The following is an 18,941-nucleotide window of genomic DNA, read 5'->3' as shown; positions in this document are numbered from 1 at the left end:
GGACTAAGGAAATGTTTCTCGGTGATGGGGGTGATAAAGAGTTCGTCATAAAGAGTTACGTCGATGCAAGCTTTTACACCGATCCAGATGACTCTAAGTCTCAATCTGGATACATATTGAAAGTGGGAGCAATTAGCTAGAGTAGCTCTATGCAGAGCATTGTAGACATAGAATATTTGCAAAATACATACGGCTCTGAATGTGACAGACCCATTGACTAAACTTCTCTGATAAGAAAAACATGATCACACCTTAGTACTCTTTGGGTGTTAATCACATAGCAATGTGAACTAGATTATTGACTCTAGTAAACCCTTTGGTTGTTGGTCACATGGCGATGTGAACTATGGGTGTTAATCACATATAGATGTGAACTATTGATGTTAAATCACATGGCGACGTGAACTAGATTATTGACTCTAGTGCAGGTGGGAGACTGAAGGAAATATGCCCTAGAGGCAATAATAAAGTTGTTATTTATATTTCCTTATATCATGATAAATGTTTACTATTCATGCTAGAATTGTATTAACCAGAAACTTAGTACATGTGTGAATATATAGACAAAATATAGTGTCCCTAGTATGCCTCTACTTGACTAGCTCGTTAATCAAAGATGGTTATGTTTCCTAACCATAGACATGTGTTGTCATTTGATGAATGGGATCACATCATTAGGATAATGATGTGATGGACAAGACCCATCCGTTCTTAGCATTATGATCGTTACAGTTTCATTGCTACTGCTTTCTTCATGACTTATACACGTTCCTCGGACTATGAGATTTGCAACTCCCGAATACCGGAGGAACACTTTGTGTGCTACCAAACGTCACAACGTAAATGGGTGATTATAAAAGTGATCTACAGGTGTCTCCGAAAGTGTTTGTTGGGTTGGCATAGATCGAGATTAGGATTTGTCACTCCGTGTTTCGGAGAGGTATCTCTGGGCCCTCTCGGTAATACTCATCACTATAAGCCTTGCAAGCATTGTGACTAATGAGTTAGTTGCGGGATGAAGTATTACGAAACGAGTAAAGATACTTGCCGGTAACGAGATTGAACTAGGTATGATGATACCGACCATCGAATCTCGGGCAAGTGACATACCGATGACAAAGGGAACAACGTATGTTGTTATGCGGTTTGACCAATAAAGATCTTCGTAGAATATGTAGGAGCCAATTGATGTCTACTACACAACCTTCTTCTTGTAGACGTTGTTGGGCCTGCAAGTGCACAGGTTTGTAGGACAGTAGCAAATTTCCCTCAAGTGGATGACCTAAGGTTTATCAGTCCGTAGGAGGCATAGGATGAAGATGGTCTCTCTCAAGCAATCCTGCAACCAAATAACAAAGAGTCTCTTGTATCCCCAACACACCCAATACAATGGTAAATTGTATAGGTGCACTAGTTCGGTGAAGAGATGGTGATACAAGTGCAATATGGATGGTAGATATAAGTATTTGTAATCTGAAATTATAAAAACAGCAAGGTAGCAAGCGATAAAAGTGAGCGTAAACGGTATTCCAATAATAGGAAACATGGCCTAGGGTTCATACTTTCACTAGTGCAATTTCTCTCAACAATAATAACATAGATAGATCATATAACAATCCCTCAACATGCAACAAAGAGTCACTCCAAATCCATTAATAGCGGAAACCAAATGAAGAGATTATGGTAAGGTACGAAACCACCTCAAAGTTATTCTTTGGGATCAATCTACTCAAGAGTTCGTACTAGAATAACACCTTAAGACACAAATCAACCAAAACCCTAATGTCACCTAGATACTCCATTGTCACCTCAAGTATCCATGGGCATGATTATATGATATGCATCACACAATCTCAGATTCATCTATTCAACCAACACAAAGTACTTCAAAGAGTGCCCCAAAGTTCCTACCGGAGAGTCAAGAACGTGTGCCAACCCCTATGCATAGGTTCATGGGCGGAACCCGCAAGTTGGTCACCAAAACATGCATCAAGTGGCACATGATATCCCATTGTCACCACAGATAAGCAAGGCAAGACATACATCAAGTGTTCTCATAAAAGACTCAATCCGATAAGATAACTTCAAAGGGGAAACTCAATTCATCACAAGAGAGTAGAGGGGGAGAAACATCATAAGATCCAACTATAATAGCAAAGCTCGGGATACATCAAGATCGTGCCATAGAGGGAACACGAGAGAGAACACGAGAGAGAGAGAGAGATCAAACACATAGCTACTGGTACATACCCTCAGCCCCGAGGGTGAACTACTCCCTCCTTGTCATGGAGAGCGCCGGGATGATGAAGATGGCCACCGGTGAAGGACCCCCCCCCCCTCCGGCAGGGTGCCGGGAAGGGCTCCCAAGAGGTTTTTGGTGGCTACACAGGCTTGCGGCGGCGGAACTCCCGATCTATCATGTTATTCGATGTTTTTAGGGTACGTAGGCTTATATAGGCGAAAGAAGTCGGTCGGGAGGTGCTCGAGGGGCCCACGAGATAGGGGGGCGCGCCCAGTAGGGGGGCACCCCCTATCTCCTGGCCTCCTTGAGGATCTTCTGACGTAAACTCCAAGTCTCCAGGATGATATTCTTCCCAAAAATAACGCTGCCGAAGGTTTCATTCCGTTTGGACTCCATTTGATAATCCTTTTCTTCGAAATACTGTAACAGGCAATATGGGCTGGGCCTTCGGTTAATAGGTTAGTCCCAAAAATAATATAAAAGTGTATAACAAAGTCCATAATCATTCAAAACAGATAATATAATAGCATGAATGCTTCATAAATTATAGATACGTTGGAGACGTATCAGCATCCCCAAGCTTAATTCCTGCTCGTCCTCGAGTAGGTAAATGATAATCGAAAGAATTTATGAAGTGTGAATGCTAGAGGTGCACAAGTTTGATCAATGATAATTTCAATCACCTTTACTAGCATCAATATATGTCATAACAGTAGTTCATCTCATAAAACTCTTCATGATAAAGTAACAAGCTATTCACATGTCAAAGCATAGACCATAAACTTTCTTGAAAACTAGCAAACTTCATTCTTAGTCATCAAACAATTGCAATTCATCTTATCTTCAGGAAGGGTCTATGTCAGAGCTTTAATTTAGCAAACTTCACATACTCAACTATCATATAGTCTTCTACAATTGCTAACACTCACGCAATACTTGTGGTTATGAAGTTTTAATCAGACACAAGAAAGATAGGGGCTTAAAATGTTGCCTCGAAACATATTCACCTTTTGGTGATGTCAACAATAATAGTTCATGCTAACGTACATCCAATTGGATATATATATTAGGATCACCCTAACACAAAGTGCTTGCCAAAGGATAAAATGAAAAAGGGAAAGATGAAGATCACCTTGACTCTTGCATAAAGTAAAAGACATAAAGTAAAAGATAGGCCCTTTGCAGAGGGAAGCAGGGATTTGCAGAGGTGCTAGAGCTCGATTTTGAAATATAGATAAATAATTTTGAGAGGTATGATCTCATTGTCAACATAACAACCAAGAGTTCCCAATATCTTCAATACTACATACATTATAGGCAATTCCCAAACAGAATGGTAAAAGTTTTTACTCCCCCTCCACCAACAATCATCAATCCATGACTTTCCCGAAACAACGGGTGCCTCCAACTAACATCAAACCTGGGGGAGTTTTGTTTGCAATTATTTTGATTTGATTTTGATCTTTTTGATCATGGGACTGGGCATCCCGGTTACCGCCACTTTCTCGTGAATGAGGAGCGGAGTCCACTCCTCTTGAGAATAACCCACCTAGCATGGAAGACACTGACAGCCCCTAGTTGCTACATGAGCAATTCGGGCATACAAACAGATTATAATTTGAAGGTTTAGAGTTTGGCACATGCAAATTTACTTGGAACGGCAGGTAAATACCGCATATAGGTAGGTATGGTGGACACTCATGGCAAAAACTGGTTTTTAAGGATATTGGATGCACAAGCAGTATTCACGCTTAGTACAGATATTTAGGCTAGCAAGGGGAGAAAGGCAAGCTCAACATGTTTGAATGATCCATGACAATATACTTTAACTAAGATGTGAGAAAACATAACCCGTTACGTTGTCTTCCTTGTCCAACATCAACTCTTTAGCATGTCATACTTAATGAGTGCTCACAATTTTAAAAGATGTCTATGATAATATATTTATATGTGAAATCTCTCTTCCTTCAATATTCTTTCATGAATTGTTCAAATGACCAATACAATGCTTGCTAACCTTCAATACACTTACTACCTCTACTTCTTAGATGTGCAATCATTACTCCCCATGGGATAAGCAAATGAAACATATATAGTTTCAGATTTATGACAATCAACTCATTCAACAATTTACTCATAGGATATAAGTGAAGCACACGAGCAAATGACAAACTACTCCAAAAAGATATAAGTGAAGACCAATGAGTAGCAAAATAATTATGTAACTATGTGAAGACTCTCTCCCATTAAAGAATTTCAGATCTTGGTATTGTATTCAAACAGCAAGTAAAACAAAATAAAATGACATTGCAAGGATAGCACAACTCATGTGAAGAAGCAAAAACTTAGGCTCAACCGATACTAACCATTAATTATTGAAGAAGAAAGGTGGGATGCCTACCAGGGCATCCCCAAGCTTAGATGCTTGAGACTTCTTGAAATATTATCTTGGGGTGCCTTGGGCATCCCCAAGCTTGAACTTTCGTGTCTCCTTAATTACTCTCATGGTTTCTCTTCTTTTTATCAAAAGCTTCATCCACACCAAACTCAACAAGAACTCGTGAGATAAGTTAGTATAAAACAATGCAAAACCTTATCATTTTCTACTGTAACAAATTACTAACATTATTATTCAACATTGCATACTAAATGTCTCTGAATATTTAATACTCCTATCCTAAAATAGAATCATTAAACAAGCAAGCATATGCAAACAATGCAAACATAACAGCAATCTGCCAAAACAGTATAGTCTGTAAAGAATGCAAGATTCATAATACTTCCCTAACTCCAAAAATTATAAGAAAAATACTACGCTGTAAAATATTTATCAGATCTCATTATGCAAAAATATTCAACATTATATCACTCTCTGACTTTTCTAGGGAATTTTTGCAACAGCGGTAAACTTTCTGTTTTCAAACAGCAACATGTGTACTAGCAAAATAAGCATGGTAAGGGCTATCCTTGACATTTTTATTGAAAATATAGATGAAAAACATTATTCTAAATAACAGCAAGCAAATACTAACAAAATAAAATGACGCTCCAAGCAAAACACATATCATGTGGCGAATAAAAATATAGCTCCAAGTAAAGTTACCGATGAACGAAGACGAAAGAAGGGATGCCTTCCGGGGCATCCCCAAGCTTAGTTGATTGGTTGTCCTTGAATATTACCTTGGGGTGCCTTGAGAATCCCCAAGATTAGGATCTTGCCACTCCTTATTCCATAGTCCATCGAATCCTTACTCAAAACTTGAAAACTTCAACCACACAAAACTCAACACAAAACTCGTAAGCTCCGTTAGTATAAGAAAATAAATCACCACTTAGATACTGTAATGAACTCATTCTAAATTCATATTGGTGTAATATCTACTGTATTATAACTTCTCTATGGTTCATACCCTTACATAATAGCCATAGATTCATCAAAATAAGCAAACAACACAATGAAAACAGAATCTGTCAAAAACAGAACAGTATGTAGTAATCTGTATCAAACGTATACTTATGGAACCCCAAAAATTATGAAATAAATTGGTGGCACTGAAGAATGTGTCTATTAATCATCTTCAAAAAGAATCAACCTAAAATCACTCTTCTGTAAAAAATGGGAGCTATTCTCGTGAGCGCTAAAGTTTCTGTTTTTCACAGCAAGATCATAAAGACCTCACCCAAGTCTTCCCAAAGGTTCTACTTGGCACTTTATTGAAACAAAATCTATAAAACATGATTACTACAGTAACATAATCATGTGAACACACAAAAATAGTAAGGATAAATATTGGGTTGTCTCCCAACAAGCGATTTTCTTTAATGCCTTTTTAGCTAGGCATGATGCTTCAATGATGCTCACATAAAAGATAAGAATTGAAACATAACGGGAGCATCATGAAGAATATGACTAGCACATTTAAGTCTAATCCACTTCCTATGCATAGGGATTTTGTGAGCAAATAACTTATGGGAACAATAATCAACTAGCATAGGAAGGTAAAACAAGCATAACTTCAAAATTTTAAGCACATAGAGAGGAAACTTGACATTATTGCAATATGCAGAAGCATATGATCCTCTCTCATAATAATTTTCAGTAGCATCATGAATGAATTCAACAATATAACCAGCACCTAAAGCATTATTTTCATGATCTACAAGCATAGAAAATTTACTACTCTCCACATAAGAAAATTTATTCTCATCAATAGTAGTGGGAGCAAACTCAACAAAATAATTATCATGTGAGGCATAATCCAACTGAAAACTAAAATCATGATGAAAAGTTTCATGGTTATCATTATTCTTAATAGCATACAAGTCATCAGAATAATCATCATAGATAACAACTTTGTTCTCATAATCAATTGGAACCTCTTTCGAAATAGTGGAATCATCACTAAATAAAGTTGACACTCTTCCAAATCCACTTTCATATTCATCACAATAAGATTCAATATCCTCCAAAATAGTGGGATCAATACTACCTAAAGTTGACACTCTTCCAAACCCACTTTCATCAATATAATCATCATAAATAGGAGGCATGCTTTCATCATAATAAATATTCTCATCAAAACTTGGGTGCCGGTGTCAAAACCGGCGGATCTCGGGTAGGGGGTCCCGAACTGTGCATCCAGGCGGATGGTAACAGGAGACAAGGGACACGATGTTTTTAGCCAGGTTCGGTCCCTCTCGATGGAGGTAAAACCCTACTCCTGCTTGATTAATATTGATGATATGGGTAGTACAAGAGTAGATCTACCACGAGAGCAGAGAGGCTAAACCCTAGAAGCTAGCCTATGGTATGATTGTTGTTCGTCCTATGGACAAAACCTCTCCGATTTATATAGACACCGGAGAGGGCTAGGGTGAGTCGGTTACAATGGGAGGAGATCTTCATATCGTATCGCCAAGCTTGCCTTCCACGCCAAGGAAAGTCCCATCCGGACACGAGACGGAGTCTTCAATCTTGTATCTTCATAGTCCGGGAGTCCGGCCAAAGGTCTTAGTCCGGCCATCCGGAAACCCCCTAATCCAGGACTCCCTCAGTAGCCCCTAAACCAGGCTTCAATGACGACGAGTCCGGCGCGCAAGTTGTCTTCGGCATTGCAAGGCGGGTTCCTCCTCCATAGAAGATGTTGAACACCAGGGTAGTGTCCGGCTCTGCAAAATAAGTTCCACATTCCACCGTAGAGAGAATAATATTTGCATCAATTGGATCTGCTGACGTATTCCATAGCATGACGTCATGGCGAGGCCTTCATTCGAATCGTTTTACTGTTCCACCTCAGCGCGTTTAGCGAGGCGGTTTCCCTGGCACGTCTTGTCAAAGCAGAGATCGTGTCCCCTTATTCCGGATTCTCATCAATACGGGCGTGGGTAACCCAACTGTGTCATTAACCAAGGCGCTTGGGAGATAAGCGAGTTTTACTAGGCCGGTGGGGGCTCGTAGTTTCGGCCGCCCATATAAGGGGATAAGAATCCACCCCTTTCCATTCACGCCTTCTTCCTCCTCTGCTTATCCGTCCCTGCGCGCTCGAGCTCCAGTGCCCAAGCCCGCACTTCCCACCTCAACCTTCTCCAATCATGTCCGGAGCGGGAGGTAGATGGATGGCCTCCTCCGTCACGGAGGGGCAAATCAAGAAACTGAGGAAGGCCGGATACCTGTCTGACGACATCACGCACCGGCTTCCCGATGCGGGGCAACTCATCCCCACCCCTGGGCCCCATGAGAGGGTTGTTTTTCTTCCCCATTTCCTCCGCGGACTGGGTTTTCCTCTTCACCCGTTCGTCCGGGGGCTCATGTTCTACTACGGCCTGGACTTCCACGATCTGGCCCCGAACTTCATCCTCAATATCTCGGTGTTTATCGTCGTGTGCGAGGCCTTCTTCCGCATCCAGCCTCACTTTGGCCTATGGCTGAAGATCTTCAGTGTCAAGCCGAAGTTTGTGAAAGGCCAACAAGTAGAGTGCGGAGGCGCTATGGTGGGTAAGATGGCCAACGTCACTTGGCTCGAGGGTGCCTTCGTGGAAACCATCAAAGGGTGGCAATCGGGGTGGTTCTACATCACCGAGCCGCGCGATCCCAAATGGGCGGCGGCCCCCGAGTTTCGATCCGGCATCCCCACCCGGCTCACATCTTGGAAAGAGACGGGCCTGTCATGGGGTAATCCGGAATAGGTGACCGGACACCAAACATGCGTCCGAGACCTAGTGACCAAGAAGGTCAAGCTGGTCAACGTAGTCCAGGTCATGCTCTTCCGCTGGATCCTCCCGTGTCAAAGACGGGACTTCAATTTGTCGGAGTTCGACCTGGCCCAGCACCAGACTCTGTCCCGGCTCTTCGAAACGAAGCACGAGGACGCCTGGAAGGTGCTTTTCAAGAGTTCCGAGGTCTCCCCTCCCGTCACCGAGGATCGCGGATTCTGCGCCAAACGTCAAGCCTCCGAAGTAAGCTTACATTTAGTCCCTTACGGGACACTCGAATTCCATAGTGTGACTCTTTGTGGGATCTAAACTCCCGTTCCTTTGACAGGACTGGAAGAGGACATCCGAACAGTTTAACTGTCCGGCCCCTTTGCCCGAAGGCCCAGCAGACACATACTTGGCGAAGCTACTGGTTCTGGCACCTCACGTGGTACCGGAGAAGAAGGCCAAGGAGAAGGCCACGGGGACCCGAAAGAGTTCCCGGCGCCCGGTGGCGTCGGATTCAATGCCCGACAACCCCAAGGCACCCTATGCCTCGGAGGACGAGGAGGAGGAAGAGGAAGAAGAAGAAGAAGCCTCTCCCCTCCCACGAGGGGAGGAAAGAAAAGGAAGGCCGCCCCAACTGGGGAGGCCGGAGGGTCCAAGAAGGGGAAGACCCCTCTGCCGGACTACGCCTCGGATGCTGAGGATGGCGGGGAGGGATGGCCACCCAGGGTCAAGCCCCTGGCAAAATCGTAAGTATCCGGATATCCGAATAACTTATGGCACTCCCATGATATATGGTTCCTTCTGATGCTGAATTTAATGATGCAGTCCGCCCCGGGCTCAGCTCGGCGATTCATCGAGCGGATCCCTGGACTCGTAGGATGTGAATAGCGCTTCACTCCCGACGGCCTCCTCCCCTCTCCCTACAGATGACGTTGAGGTGGAGTCCCGAAAGGGGCAAAACCAGGAGGCGGTGGTCCTGGAGGCGCCACAAGGTGAGCTCCCGGACTCCAGGCCCAAAGGGGGTAAAGCTCCGGAGGGATCTAAGTCCGGCCCCGGGCTGGCCACTGCTCCGGAACCGTCGATGGTTCCGGAGCCCGACAGGCGACGCCTTCATAAGAAAGGCAAGCCTACGACGCCGGTGACCTCCGTCCATCCGGAGGCACCGGCCAATTTGCTAGAGGCGCTTAACGGCGCTTCCATCGACGAGGAACACCGCACTGTCATGAGTGCGGTGATTCAAAAGGTTCAGTCCGCCAAGAGCGGGCTGACGGAAGCCTGTACAAGCCTGTTAACAGGATTTGAGGTATGTGTTCAAAAACATATAAAAATGTTACCGCATCGACAGTAGCCCCTGATGCTTAGTTCGGCGTTCAGAAAGAAAAGCCGAGCTGAGGGTCTAAAAAGATATACGCAGGAGTCTAATAGAAATGTGTCAATATGGAAATGCAGGCTGTGCTGCTGACCTCTTCCACACTGACTGCAGAGGCCAATGCATTGAAAGAAAGCCTCGAGCGGTCCGAGAGCGAGCTCGGCCGTGCCAAGAAGCAGCTCGAGGATAAAGAGGGTACATAGTACCGCCTGTAAATGTATATAGAAATACTTGGTTGCAAATAATGACAGGACCAACGTAAATGTTGCAGGAGCCACGACCGAGGTGGCGACCCTGAAGGAGGCGGTCTCCAAGGCTGAAAAGAGTGCGGCCTTGGAGCGCACCGAGCGAGAGAAGCAGGAGGCGCGGGTGGCGGAGGTGCGGCAAGAGCTCCAGGCTCTCGTGGAAAAACACAAGAGTTTGGAGCGTGACTCGAAGACTCGAGAGTCCGAGCTTGCTTTGGCTCTTGAGAGTGCCAAGACCGCTAAGGCCGAAGCCTAGAAGGCCCTTCAGGAGATCGAGGCGATGAAAAAGATAGTGGTGGGTAAGGCATTCTTTATGCAAAGCAAGAATATAAAAGTAAATTATCTGTTACTTACCTGAATCCGGAGCTCTCCAGGAGCGTTCGCCGATCTGCCCCGTAGTATGTCTGATGCTGCCGCATTCTACCGAGCCAAAGAGGGGAGCTCGACGGAGAAGGTGTTCTGGTCTCAATATGCTGAGGCCGGACATCCGGTGCCCCTGAGCGACCAGCTGAAGCAGTTGGTCGAGCTCCACAATGTGGCCGAACAGGCCATGAAGGGTCTCGTAGTTCGGCTATGGCCTGGGGGAGCCATGCCTGGGAGCTACTTCGGTTTGGTGCGGCGGCTGGTGGACACTTGTCCGTGGATCGAGGTCATCAAGCGCTTCGTCTGCATTGAAGGTGCCCGTCGGTCCCTTGCCCGTGCTAAGGTGCACTGGGGCAAGCTAGACGCGGAGAAGCTTTTGACGGACGCGCCACCACCGGGCAAGGAGCATCGTACGCCCGAGATGTATTATAATGGCGTTCTGAAGGGTGCCCGCCATATAGCGGATGAGTGCTCCAAAGATGTAATTTTTGAGTAGACTCGCATTTGTTATCCTGTACGCTGAAACTTTGTTCATATGCGTTAAGCAACGCTTGTTAATTTAAAATATTACCTTCTGTGCGGCTGTTTATCAAATCTGAGAGATGCAAGTCGTCGGCTTCGACCCCCATGCCACGAGTGCTGGGGTGTTCGGGATAAACCTGAGCGCTCTTGTTCCCATTCTTGGGTCCATCTAGGGAGGCGTTCAGCACAACAAACCAGGCCGTCGGACTTATAATGCTTTATCACTCTCACTTAGCCATAGAATTCTATAATTTTAAATTTCGGCGAAGCCCCTAGTATTCGGAAGACCGAGTTCGGGGCGCTATCCACGCCTAGGCCGGATAAGTCCAGTTCCTCGCTCTAAGCGGCATAAGTCTTTAAGGACTCGTAAAACCTCGCGAACAGCGACCGGTCTCTCGCACTATCATGACAGTCAGTTTTAGCTTTCTCTACTGAGGTGTTAACCCAGCTCAACTGGGGCACAATCGTAGTAGTTCTCCCAGCGCTACCTTAGCCAACATTGCGGAACGTAAGGTACCAAAACAGGGGAGCCGGGCAAACCCAACTATTGACCAAAGACATGATTCGGAGCCGATGCATATAGTGCTATAAGTTCAGGGTGCCGCACTCATGAGAGTGTTCGGTCTTCTCACACCATGTTATGGGGTGTTTTAAGCCCCTGGTGTATTGTCCGTACCAAAGTGTACGGTTGCAGAATGTCATGACTGAATATATTTGTATATAAAAAATAGATAAGTACAATAATAGATAAGAGCTATATATTGTTTATTATTATTAAAAAAAGGGCTGCTGCGAAAGCAGAACGATACAAGAAGTGTGATAAGCAAGAGATGGGAGTATTTGACATGTTCCCCTCCAGGGGCAAGCTGCGGAATTGTAAGTAAAACAGGTATTAAACTCGTTATAGAGACCACCTGGACGTTTGACGTGGCTTGCTCTCTCCCTGGCTGTTGCATCGTGTGTTCGGCAAGTGTATTGCCGGACAGGCCTTCCGAATAGTTGGGTCCTGAAAGTGTGTAAAAAGGAAAACGGCGAAATAGGGAGCCCCTTAGTGCGGTTGAGCCGCATTCTGGGCGTGCCGTAGTTGTGCCCCTCCCCTTATGCCCATGGTATCTCTAAGGCGTAATTATGTACGCGTGGTACCAGTATCGCCATTTGGCGGGGGTTGGGGTTGGGGCCGCACTGCTATGCTTGCTCGGAACATGCCGACCGGATTTGTTGTAGGTTACTTCGGTCTTGCTTGACGTTGTCCGGATGTTTGACGCCTGGATTGGAGAACTGCCTTGAGAGGCTACTCTGTACTTCCGCCGCCAGGGCCGCCGTGTGCTCCTCCGTTCGGAGAGAGCGTTCGGTGTTTCCGTTTACCGTGATGACTCCGCGAGGTCCTGACATCTTGAGCTTGAGATATGCGTAGTGTGGCACCGCATTGAATTTCGCAAATGCAGTTCGTCCAAGCAGGGCGTGATAGGCGCTGCGGAATGTGACTATGTCGAAGATTAACTCTTCGCTCCGGAAGTTATCCGGGGATCCGAAGACCACTTCGAGTGTAACCGAGCCTGTACAGCTAGCCTCTACACCTGGTATGACGACTTTGAAGGTTGTCTTTGTGGGTTTAATCCTTGAAGGATCGATGCCCATTTTTCGCACTGTGTCCTGGTAAAGCAGGTTCAGGCTGCTGCCACCGTCCATTAGGACTCTGGTATGGTGAAATCCGTCGATAATTGGGTCTAGGACCAATGCGGCGAATCCGCCGTGACGGATGTTGGTGGGATGGTCCCTTCGATTGAAGGTGATCGGGCAGGAGGACCATGGGTTGAACTTTGGGGCGACTGGCTCCAACGCATAGATGTCCTTGAGAGCACGCTTCCGCTCCCTTTTGGGGATGTGGGTTGCGTATATCATGTTCACCGTCCGAACTTGCGGGGGAAATCCCTTCTGTCCTTTGTTGTTCGGCGGCCGGGGCTCCTCCTCATCATCGCTATGCAGCCCCTTGTCTCTTGTTTCGGCACTTAACTTGCCTGCCTGCTTGAACACCCAACAATCCCTGTTGGTGTGATTGGCTGGCTGTTCGGGGTGCCGTGTATCTGGCACGAGCGATCGAGTATCCTGTCTAAGTTGGATGGGCCCGGAGGGTGTCTTTTGAATGGCTTCTTTCGTTGACCGGGTTTAGAGCCTCTGAATCTGGCGTTGACTGTCATATCTTTAGTATTATCACCGTTAATGCGGCGCTTATGCTTGTTACGACGTGACCTGCCATTGTTGTCCTTGGTATCCGAATTGCCAGGGCTCTTGGTTATGTTATTGCTACGAGCTAGCCAGCTGTCTTCTCCCGCACAAAAGTGGGTCATGAGTGTCGTGAGGGCTGCCATAGATTTCGGCTTTTCCTGTTCTAGGTGCCGGGCAAGCCATTCGTCTCGGATGTTGTGCCTGAAGGCTGCGAGGGCCTCGGCGTTCGGACAGTCGACTATTTGGTTTTTCTTGGTTAGGAACCGTGTCCAGAATTATCTGGCCGATTCCTCTGGCTGCTGGATTATGTGGCTTAGGTTATCAGCGTCTGGTGGTCGCACATAAGTGCCCTGGAAGTTGTCAAGGAATGCGGATTCTAGGTCCTCCCAACAACTAATTGACTCTGCTGGCAGGCTGTTAAGCCAATGTCGAGCTGGTCCTTTAAGCTTGAGCGGGAGGTATTTGATGGCGTGTAGATCATCACCACGGGCCATGTGGATATGAAGGAGATAATCCTCGATCCATACCGCAGGATCTGTTGTGCCATCGTATGATTCGATGTTTACGGGTTTGAAGCCCTCGGGGATTTGATGATCCATTACTTCATCTGTGAAGCATAGTGGGTGTGCGGCGCCCCTGTACTGGGCTATATCACGACGCAGCTCGGATGAGCTTGGTCTGTTGTATTCGGCCGGGCCGTACTTATTATGTCCGGCGTGACGGTTAGCGTCACGTGAAGCGGGGCGCCCATGCGATCCGTAGATCGATCTTGTTTGCCTTGCCTTATTCTCCAAGATGTCTCGCAGATCTGTTGCGTCTCCCCGTACTCTGGTATGTTTTGAGCGGTGCCGGGGTGCGGCTTGGGTCGAGGGCCTGAAGGCCTCTCTATCGCGGCCACGGGGTGGCCGATCGGGCGCATCGTACGCTGGTGATGTAGGTTTAGTTGCTTCTTCCTCAAGTTGGGGTAGCAGCCTGCGCTTTGGGTAGCTCTTGAAGGGGCGTTCTAGTTTATACTCTTCGGCCGCCAGGACTTCGGTCCATCTGCCGGCTAGCAAGTCTTGGTCAGCTCTAAGCTGCTGCTGTTTCTTCTTGAGGCTGCTTGCCGTGGCCACAAGCCCGTGTTTGAAACGCTCTTGTTCGACGGGATCCTCTGGCACGACGAATTCATCGTCGTCGAGGCTTGCCTCGTCTTCGGAGGGAGGTATATAATTGTCGTCCTCAACCTCTTTGTCGGCCGCTCTCTCATGAGGGCTGGCTCCTTCATCCTCCTACATTGAATCCTTCCGGAGGGGGTTGTCTTCGGCACTGTCCGGCGTGTTGTTATCTTCGGTGCCAGAATTGCCGTTTTTGCTTTGGCGGGACTTAGAGCGGCGCCGCTGACGTCGGCGCTTGGGTTGCTTCTTGGAGGGATCATCCTCCGTTTTTTCCTCGCCATCCCCCGCTTTAGGGGTGTCCACCATGTATATGTCATATGACGAGGTGGCTTTCCAGTTCCCTATAGGTGCTGGTTCTTGATCGTCTCCTTCATCGGCGTCCATGCCGTTGATGTCTTCGGAGTCAAAGTCGAGCATGTCGGTTAAATCGTCGACAGTGGCTACGAAGTGGGTGGTGGGTGGGCTTCGAATTTCTTCGTTGTCCGCATCCCAACCGTGTTGGCCGTAGTTCGGCCAGGGCTCTCCTGACAAAGATAGAGACTTTAATGAATTCAGAATATCGCCAAAAGGCGAGTGCTGAAAGATGTCCGCGGCGGTGAACTCCATGACCAAAGCCCAATCGGGCTTAATCGGAAGAGGTGCGGGATTTATGGAGTCCGGAGCGGAGTCCGGCACCTTGGAGTCACGGGCCTTGCGAAGGACTAGGCTGGTATCCGGCTCTATCGCCGTAGAGGTTGCAGCTTCCGGGGCGGCGTCCAACCGTCCATCCCCGACTAGCGCAGTGGGCTCCGAGCTAATGGTCGGAGCGAACACCTGAGCGATGCTCTGGGCGTTGTCTGGCGGCAGAGCTAAATCATGCCCATCGTGACAGTGCGGCGCCCCCGGTTGTGGTTCAAATCCGTCAAAGATCAAGTCCCCGCGGATGTCGGCCGTGTAGTTTAAGCTTCCAAACCTGACCTGATGGCCAGGAGCATAGCTTTCGATCTGCTCCAGATGGCCAAACGAGTTGGCCCGCAGTGTTAAGCCGCCGAATACGAAGATCTGTCCAGGGAGGAAAGTCTCATCCCGGACCGCATCGCGATTGACGAGCGAAGAAGCCATCGGGCCTAAAGGCGACAACACAGAGGAACTCTCAATGAAAGCATCAATGTCGGTGTCAAAACCGGCGGATCTCGGGTAGGGGGTCCCGAACTATGCGTCTAGGCGGATGGTAACAGGAGACAAGGGACACGATGTTTTTACCCAGGTTCAGGCCCTCTCGATGGAGGTATAGCCCTACTCCTGCTGGATTAATATTGATGATATGGGTAGTACAAGAGTAGATCTACCACGAGACCAGAGAGGCTAAACCCTAGAAGCTAGCCTATGGTATGATTGTTGTTCGTCCTATGGACTAAACCTCTCCGGTTTATATAGACACCGGAGAGGGCTAGGGTTACACAGAGTCGGTTACAATGGGAGAAGATCTTCATATCGTATCGCCAAGCTTGCCTTCCACGCCAAGGAAAGTCCCATCCGGACATGGGACGGAGTCTTCAATCTTGTATCTTCATAGTCCGGGAGTCCAGCCAAAGGTCTTAGTCCGGCCATCCGGACACCCCCTAATCCAGGACTCCCTCATTGGGGGACAAAAAAATATCATATTCATCAAACATAGCTTCCCCAAGCTTGTGGCTTTGCATATCATTAGCATCATGGGTATTCAAGGAATTCATACTAACAACATTGCAATCATGCTCATCATTCAAAGATTTAGTGACAAACATTTTATAGATTTCTTCTTCTAGCACTTGAGCACAATTTTTTCCTTACCATCATTCTCACGAAAGATACTAAAAAGATGAAGCGTATGAGACAAACTCAATTCCATTTTTTTGTAGTTTTCTTTTATAGACTAAACTAGTGATAAAACAAGAAACAAAAAGATTTGATTGAAAGATCTAAAGATATACCTTCAAGCACTCACCTCCCCGGCAACGGCGCCAGAAAAGAGCTTAGTTGACAGGGTGTGAGTGCCGTTTACCTAGCCTCCCCGGCAACGCCGCCAGAAAAGAGCTTGATGTCTACTACACAACCTTTTTTCTTGTAGACGTTGTTGGGCCTGCAAGTGCACAGGTTTGTAGGACAGTAGCAAATTTCCCTCAAGTGGATGACCTAAGGTTTATCAATCCGTAGGAGGCGTAGGATGAAGATGGTCTCTCTCAAGCAACCCTGCAACAAAATAACAAAGAGTCTCTTGTGTCCCCGACACACCCAATACAATGGTAAATTGTATAGGTGCACTAGTTCGGCGAAGAGATGGTGATACAAGTGCAATATGGATGGTAGATATAAGTATTTGTAATCTGAAATTATAAAAACAGCAAGGTAGCAAGCAATAAAAGTGAGCGTAAACGGTATTGCAATGATAGGAAATAAGGCCTAGGGTTCATACTTTCACTAGTGCAAGTTCTCTCAACAATAATAACATAGATAGATCATATAACAATCCCTCAACAGGCAACAAAGAGTCACTCCAAAGCCACTAATAGCGGAGAACAAACGAAGAGATTATGGTAGGGTATGAAACCACCTCAAAGTTATTCTTTCGGATCAATCTACTCAAGAGTTCGTACTAGAATAACACCTTAAGACACAAATCAACCAAAACCCTAATGTCACCTAGATACTCCATTGTCACCTCAAGTATTCGTGGGCATGATTATACGATATGCATCACACAATCTCAGATTCATCTATTCAACCAACACAAAGTACTTCAAAGAGTGCCCCAAAGTTCCTACCGGAGAGTCAAGAACGTGTGCCAACCCCTATGCATAGGTTCATGGGCGGAACCCGCAAGTTGGTCACCAAAACATACATCAAGTGGCACATCATATCCCATTGTCACCACAGATAAGCAAGGCAAGACATACATCAAGTGTTCTCATAAAAGACTCAATCCGATAAGATAAATTCAAAGGAGAAACTCAATTCATCACAAGAGAGTAGAGGGGGAGAAACATCATAAGATCCAACTACAATAGCAAAGCTCGAGATATATCAAGATCGTGCCATAGAGGGAACACGAGAGAGAACACGAGAGAGAGAGAGAGATCAAACACATAGCTACTGGTACATACCCTCAGCCCCGAGGGTGAACTACTCCCTCCTCGTCATGGAGAGCGCCGGGATGATGAATATGGCCACCGGTGAAGGATCCCCCCCTCCGACAGGGTGCCGGGAAGGGCTCCCGAGAGGTTTTTGGTGGCTACAGAGGCTTGCGGCGGCGGAACTCCTGATCTATCCTGTTATTCGACGTTTTTAGGGTACGTAGGCTTATATAGGTGAAAGAAGTCGGTCGGGAGGTGCTCGAGGGGCCCATGAGACAGGGGGGCGCGCCCAGTAGGGGGGGGGCTATCTCCTGGCCTCCTCGAGGAGCTTCTGGCGTAAAATCCAAGTCTCCAGGATGATATTCTTCCCAAAAATAACGCCGCCGAAGGTTTCATTCCGTTTGGACTCCGTTTGATATTCCTTTTCTTCAAAATACTGAAACAGGCAATAAAACAACAATATGGGCTGGGCCTTCGGTTAATAGGTTAGTCCCAAAAATAATATAAAAGTGTATAATAAAGCCCATAATCATTCAAAACAGATAATATAATAGCATGAATGCTTCATAAATTATAGATACATTGGAGACGTATCACCAATATGAGCATCTAGGTTCCGCTATTGGTTATTGACCGGAGATGTGTCTCGGTCATGTCTACATAGTTCTCGAACACATAGGGTCCACATGCTTAACGTTCGATGACGATTTGTATTATGAATTATGTGATTTGATGACCGAAGTTTGTTTGGAGTCCTGGATGAGATCACGGACGTGACGGGGAGTCTCGAAATGGTCGAGACCTAAAGATTGATATATTGGAAGGCTATATTCGGACATCGGAAAGGTTCCGAGTGATTTGGGTATTTTTCGGAGTACTGGGGAGTTACAGGAATTCACCGGGAGAAGTAATGGGCCTTATTGGGCTTTAGTGGAGAGAGGGGAGAAGGGCCAAGAGGTGGCACGCGCCTCCCCCCTGCCCAAACCGAATTGGACAAGGGGTGGGAGCGCAACCCCCCTTTCCTTTTTCCTCTCCCTCTCTTTCCTTCTCTCCTACTCCGAATAGGAAAGCGAATCCTACTAGGACTTGGGAGTCCTAGTAGGACTCCCTATGCTTGGCGCGCCCCCTAGGCTGGCCGCCTCCTCCCTCCCTCCTTTATATACGGGGGAGGGGAGCACCCCAAGGACACACAAGTTGATCTTTTAGCCGTGTGCGGTGCCCCCCTCCACAGTTACACACCTCGATCATATCGCCATAGTGCCTAGCCGAAGCCCTGCGCCGGTAACATCATCATCACCGTTGCCATGCCGTCGTGCTGACGAAACTCTCCCTTGGCCTCAACTGGATCAAGAGTACGAGGGACGTCATCAAGCTGAACGTGTGCTGAACGCGGAGGTGCCGTACGTTCGGTACTTGGATCGGTTGGATTGCAAAGAAGTTCGACTACATCAACTGCATTACTAAACGCTTCCGCTTTCGGTCTACGAGGGTACGTGGATACACTCTTCCGTCTCGTTTCTATGCATC

The sequence above is a fragment of the Triticum dicoccoides genome, chromosome 4B (genome assembly GCF_002162155.2).
Source record: "Triticum dicoccoides isolate Atlit2015 ecotype Zavitan chromosome 4B, WEW_v2.0, whole genome shotgun sequence".
In the NCBI taxonomy this organism is placed as follows: domain Eukaryota; kingdom Viridiplantae; phylum Streptophyta; class Magnoliopsida; order Poales; family Poaceae; genus Triticum; species Triticum dicoccoides.
Note: the sequence above shows the minus strand (reverse complement) of the source record.